This window comes from Pistacia vera, unplaced genomic scaffold (genome assembly GCF_008641045.1).
Source record: "Pistacia vera cultivar Batoury unplaced genomic scaffold, PisVer_v2 Contig223, whole genome shotgun sequence".
NCBI classification, from domain to species: Eukaryota; Viridiplantae; Streptophyta; class Magnoliopsida; order Sapindales; family Anacardiaceae; genus Pistacia; species Pistacia vera.
Genome location: NW_022196028.1, coordinates 1,980,017 through 1,987,071, shown reverse-complemented (window position 1 = coordinate 1,987,071; position 7,055 = coordinate 1,980,017). Strand labels below are relative to the sequence as shown.

The 7,055-nt window shown below is 37.1% G+C and overlaps 1 non-coding gene across 1 annotated transcript; it reads left to right on the top strand.

Moving 5' to 3' along the window:
- Positions 1 to 3,339: 3,339 nt before the first annotated feature.
- Positions 3,340 to 3,446, top strand: LOC116130708. Its single transcript, XR_004128110.1, has one exon. It is a non-coding gene; the product is annotated as a small nucleolar RNA R71 (small nucleolar RNA).
- Positions 3,447 to 7,055: the final 3,609 nt, after the last annotated feature.

Sequence of the window (7,055 nt, the reverse complement as noted above, 5' to 3'; positions counted from 1 at the left end):
TTAGCCTTGGTTTTGCTTCTTGCTTTTCCAACAGATGCTTGAGTGTTGAATGATCCATGTAGACTATCACCTTAGCACCTAGCAAATAAGAATGAAATTGGTCAAATGCAAAAACAACAGCTAACACCTCTTTTTCAGTAGTGGTGTAATTCAACTGTGCATCGGTTAGTGTCTTGCTGGCATACTGAATTACATGTGAAACTTTGTTCTTCCTTTATCCTAAAACTACTCCTAATGCAAAGTCACTAGCATCACACATCAATTCAAAAGGTAGTCACCAATCGGGAACTGCAATAATGGGTGCAGATACTAATAAATGTTTAAGAGTTTGAAAAGCATGCATGCATTCATCATCAAAATCAAAAGAGACATCCTTAATTAGTAAATTGCAAAGGGGTTTAGAGATTTTAGAGAAGTCATTGATAAACCGTCTATAGAACCACACATGTCCCAAGAAACTCCAAATTGCCTTAACGTTTGTAGGTGGTGGTAGTTTCTCAATCACTTTCGTTTTGGCTCGATCCACTTCGATGTCATCCTTTGAGATTCGGTGACCGAGTACAATTCCTTCATGAACCATGAAGTGACATTTCTCCCAATTGAGCACCAAATTTTATCTTGACATTGCTATAAAACAAATGAGAGATTAGATAAACAATTATCAAAAGAATAACCGAAAATAGAGAAGTCATCCATGAAGACTTCTATGAACCGCTCCACCATGTCACCAAAAATTGACATCATGCATCGCTGGAATTTGGCTAGTGCGTTGCACAACCCAAAAGGCATCCTTCTGTATGCAAATGTGCCATAAGGACAAGTGAATGTTGTCTTGTCTTGATCTTCATGAGCAATGGCAATCTGATTATAACTTGAAAAACCATCTAAGAAATAATAATAAGCACGCCTTGCCAATCTTTCCAACATTTGATTGATGAAAGGAAATGGAAAATGATCATTCCTTGTTGCTTCATTCAGTTTCCAATAATCAATGCACACCCTCCAACCCGTGACTGTCCTAGTTGGTATCAGTTCATTGCTATCATTCTTTATTATCATGATACCCCCTTTCTTTGGAACCACTTGCACCGGGCTCACCCATGGACTATTTGAAATAGGATAGATTATGCCTGCATCTAAAAGTTTCACCACTTCTTTTCTCATCACTTCCTTCATAGAAGGATTCACTCTCTGTTCTGGTTGCACCCTAGGCTTGAAATCATCTTCCATGAGTATCTTGTGCATACAAAAAATGGCAAGATACCCCTAATGTCCGATATGGCCCATCCAATTGCTGATTTGTGCTCCCTTAACACCTGAATCAACCACTCTTCCTCTACTTTACTCAGCCTTGCATTGATAATCACCGGAAAGGTTTCTGATTCACCAAGATACACATATTTGAGGTGAGAAGTTAAAGGCTTCAGTTCAAGTTTTGGAGGTTCTTCCTTTCTTGCCTTTTCCTTCACTTTTTCAATGTCAAACTCTTCAAATTCTCGATCTTGGCTTGCATTTATTGGCTGAAGTGCTTCCAAAAGTCTAGCACACTCATTTTTCGCTGGCTCATCTACCTCTATTGTTTTTTATTGGGCAATGCAAGCTTCTAAAGGTAGTTGATGGGTGTTCTCTTCAATAGTATCTGCTACTAGTCTGTCCACCAAGTCTACACAAAAGCAAGAATCTGACTCTGATGGAAATTTCATGGCGTCAAAAACATTGAATGTCACCGTTTCATCTTTGACCCTTAAAAGCAATTTTCCTTCTTCCACATCAATTAGGGCTCTTCTAGTGGCAAGAAATGGTCACCCCAAAATGAGAGGCATTTCCTTGTCCTCTTCCATATCCAACATGACAAAGTCTACCGGAAAGATGACTTTGTCTACATTGACTAATACATCTTCAACTATGCCCCTCGGATGCTTGATGGATCTATCTGCAAGCTGCAAAGAAATGGTTGTTGGCTTCACTTCACTAATCCTTGGTCTCCTAAAAACAGAAAAAGGCATTAGTTTTATGCTTGCACCTACATCACAGAAAACTCTATCAAATGTAATATCTCCTATAACACAAGGGATAGTGAAACTCCCTGGATCCTTGAGTTTTGGTGGAAGCTTCTTCTGTAGAATGGCACTGCATTCCTTTGTAAGCATCATTGTTTCCTCCTCTTCCAACTTCCTTTTGTTTGACAGAATATCCTTGAGGAATTTTGCATAGCTCGGCATCTGTTGTAGAGCATCTGCAAAAGGAATGTTAATATGCAGTTTTTTAAATATCTCAATGAATTCTGTAAACTTCTTATCCTGATTTTTCTTTCTAAGACTCTAAGGAAAAGGCACAAGAGGGGTATGATGTGCCAACTCTAATGGTATCTCGGGAAATGGCAATTTTTGTTTCTTTTGCCTTTGCCTCTCTTCCCTCCTTGGTTCATCTTCCCTGGAACTTGTTGGTTTCTCTTCAACAATGATCTTTTCGTCGACTTCTTCATCAGAATCTTCCTTGTCTTTTGGTGGGCTCTCCTCTTTCCCTGTTTGTTCCACTTCTTCCAAGACTGTTCCACTTTGTAGAGTTATTGCATTTGCTTGTTCACGTGGATCTGTCACTGTATTGCTTGGTAGGGAACCCTATGGCCGCTCATTCAATTTTTCTACTATTTGCCCCACCTGTACCTCCAAGTTTTGAATGGACGCCCATTGGTTTCTGAAATTTGCCCTCATCTCACTCATGAAACCTGTGGTCTCTTGCATGAGTTTCTCGAACATATCCTCCAATTTTGACAATCTTTGATCCGCTGGTTGATTATTCACCCCTACTTGATTGTTTGGCATTGTTCTTTGATTCCATTGGTTATTTTGCTGTTTTTGATTGCCCTAAGACAAGTTTGGATGATTTATCCAACCAAGATTGTACGTGTTGGGGAAGGGATTGTTCTATTGTCTTTGATTCCCTGCCAAGTAGTTGACTTGTTCCGATGATGATGAAGCTGAAGCGAAGGTGTTCTCCACTTGACATTCATTGCTCGCATGGTTACCTACACAAACATCACATGTCAGTTGAGGTGTTTTAATAGAATTCACTTGCATACCTCCTAATTGCTTCTGAAGTGTTGTAAGTTGGGCTAAAATGGTCGTGTAAGCATCAACTTCATGAATACCCATAGACTTCTTCGATTGCATTCTCTCATTAGGTCTTTGATAGTTTTTACTTGCCAAGACTTCAAGCAACTCATAAGCTTCTTCCGCTGTCTTGTTTTGCAATGCTCCTTTAGATGCTGCATCCACTATCGTTTGCATATTAACCATCAACCCATTATAGAATGTTTGGACTTGCATCCAAACTAGAAAACCATGGTGTGGACACTTTCTCAGTAGTTCCTTGTATCTTTCCCAAGCTTCATAAAGTGACTCAGTCTCTTCCTGTAGAAACGATGTGATATCATTTCTCATCTTTGCAGATTTCGCTGGAGGGAAGTATTTAGTAAGGAACTTCTATGCTAGTTCATTCGAGGTTGTGATTATTCCTGGTGGTAGTGCCATTAACCATCCCTTTGCCTTATCCCTTAATGAAAAAGGAAACAATCTTAATCTGATGGTGTCATCTGACACTCCGTTTGATTTCAAGGTATCGTAGATCTCCAAGATGTTTGCAATGTGTGAATTTGGATCTTCCTTCAGATCTCCCTTAAATTGTACCAACTATTGGATCATCTGGATGATTTTCAGCTTTATTTCGAAAGTATTGGCTTGCACTAGTGGCCTAGTTATACTTGGACCATTGCCATCAACCGTGGGTACTGATAATTCCCTCAATGTTTTGTTTTCTGCCATCTCAATGACTATGGCCTCTCATTCTCTTCTTTCTTTGTTAAGTCTTCTTGCGGTTCTTTCAATCTCTAGATCAATAGGAACCACTGGATGACGTCTAGCTTTTCGCATAAACTACACAGAAAGAAAGAAAGTGGGAGATCACAGGCTAACAGAAAAGAACAACAAAATTAAACTAGGAAACAATTAAAACTAAAATTAAACTCCAATCTAGCTAACACAAGAAAAGTTCAATGTTAACACAAAAATCAATCCCTGGCAACGGTGCCAAAAACTTGATGTGTTGAAATTACAACATGTAATGTGTAGCAAGTGCACTAGTCGCAAAAAGTAATAGAGTGATAAGTAGAGTATCGTTCCCACGAGGATTGTTTGTTAAGCACTGATTTTCCTAGTTGTTTATCGAGTTGGAGAAACTGAAGATGTTTGGATTTGCGGGAGAAATTTAGGCTAAAGTAAAAACAAGAATTACTACATACTTAAAAACTAATTAAAGATAGCAAGGTTAATTCAAGAGAAATATCAATTAAAAACAAACGGTTAGGGTTTTGACTTCACTAGGATTTTATGAATTAATCTACAAATTATATTACTTCTACACTCACATGCACAGATTGTAAATCGGACTCCCTAATGTGTAAAACATACCTTCTCAGGCTATGTTTTCCTACTTTTCCCTATTAAGCTTCCGCACCCAACAAAATGAAGATTAATAGTTCCAAGTTCATTAAGCTAATGAAATCCTAAACTGATTTCATTGATTCTCAAACCTATCTCTAGCGTTCAATACAACAATGGCAATTACCCTAAGAAGCTTATACATGATTCATTTCTCAATCTCATCATGTTCAACAATTAATTTCAATAAAAACAAGAGTAATCACACAATCCATGTATTAGAATGTAGAGGCAACATTAATTTATTGATTAATCATAAAAATCCCAATTACATCAAAACCCTAACCCAAAGTGAGTTAGATCATACTAAAATTAACACAAATAGAAATAAAAACAGTAAACAATGCATTCAACATGTTGGAATAAAGAAAAGAGAACAAAAATCTTCCCTATTTGATGAATCCAAAGAGTTCAATCTCCAATCTTCTCTTCTTTTCTCCCAAAAATGACAAACCCCCCCTCTAAAATGGCTAAGTTTTTCTTATATAGTCGGTCCAACAAAACCTAAAACTCTCACCTAAAATAAAATGCACAGTTTTGAAAAACTAAAATTCGCAACGAGTTGGTTTAAATATCTTAATCCGTCCTGAGAGTTTATCATCGCGGCGAAGAAAGTACTTCGCCACAGCAAAGTCTTCTGAACAATTCTAAAATTATGGAAGTGCCCTCCGCTTGCTTCCTTGCTTGAGTCTTCAATCTTTGGTGCTCTCCAATAGGAAGAAACTTCATAGTGCTTCAAATCCGCTTCAGAATTTCCCCGAATCCTGAGATTCGCTTGCTTCTGGGTCCAGAAACTCAATTCCGCTCATTATTTGCTCTAACTGCATGTTTTGGCCTGAAACATATAATATATGCAATTAAGTTGGAATTCAGGCACAAATGAAATAAGAAGTATCCAAAATCTGGCCAAAAAGCCTAGATAAATCAGTATAATCCTCGGATTATCAGTGCACTTGGAGCTTATAGGATAGGGAGGGTCAGGGGATAGGTCGTGTCAATTATCCAAAAGATACATAGAAAAGGTATTAAAGAGATTTAACATGCAAGATTCTAAGAGAGGTCGTCTACCCTTTAGGCATGGGATTCATTTATCTAGATCAATGAGCCCCAAGAAGCCTGAGGATAGAGAACACATGAGCAGAATACCATATGTATTAGCAATTGGTAGTCTTATGTATGCTATGCTATGTACAAGACCTAATATAGCTTATGCTATAAGAATTACAAGCAGATATTAGTCCAACGCTGGAGAAGAGCATTGGGTAGCAATAAAAAATATCCTTAAGTACTTGAGAAGAACTAAGGATTTAATTTTGACATACGGTAGTTTTGAATTAAAAATTGATGGGTATACAGACTCAGATTTCAAATCAGATGTCAATGATAGAAAATCTACATCAGGATTTATTTTTCTTTGTAATGGAGGAGTAGTTAGTTGGAAAAGTTCCAAACAAGCTACAACTATAGATTCCACTATAGAAGCTGAGTATATTACTGCTTCAAAGGCCGCAAAGGAATCGATATGGATCAAGAAATTCATAATAGAACTTGGTATGGTTCCATCAATTGAGAGCACATTACAATGGGGTGATAGCACAATCCAAGGAACCAAGGTCTCACCAGAAAACTAAGCATATTCAGCAAAAATATCATATAATCAATGGGTACATTGGAGGTGGTTAAATTATCATGCAAAAGACACTGTTAGCAGCTAACCCACTCACAAAGCCTATGACACAGTTACAATTAGATCGCCATCTTGAGAAGATGGGTATTGGATACCATAGCGATTGGTTTTAGTGCAAGTGGGAGTTTGTTAGTGTATATGCCTTAAAACCAATGATAGGACAAAGGTTTAGGGAAACATTTATATATAAATTCTGTAATGTGTTATGATTAATAAAATGACGATTATTCTATGCTACTTTGTGTCATCTATATTAAATTAAGTTGCATATGCCCTTGAGCTTGTTTTGGAAAGAATTCTATTTTTAAAGAATTTGAGAATATGAGTATTAGGATTCTTTCATGTGACTCACTCTTAAGTTTGTTCTTGATCGGATGTGAAAATAATTGAGACGATATTATCACAAGATCAGAATTACTACGTGCCACGATTGATTAGCATGAGATGTTGATGTTTGGGTGATGAGACTCATATCGTAAGGGCACGAGTGATGAGGTGATTTATTAGAGAATGAAGCATCGAATGTGATTGTTGGACAATTGATCACATGGGTATAATATCTTTAGTCAATGATCATCGTTATGTGCATTAGCGTCACTTTATCCCTAGACCTGAGATGCAATCATGTCTTGTACATGGGAGCTCATGGTTCTTCTGTACATTATCATTAGATTGTTTATACAGTAAAACTTCTCTATAGTCATAATGATGGGATCAACTAATTTTATTAATATGAGGAGATTATAACTTAATAGAGGTGTAGCTATAAAAATTATTGTTTTGATTTCTTATTTTACAAGTCATGTTTTAGTAATACAATATTAGGATTTCAATTCATATTTTAATAGTATTAGGATTTCAATTTAGCG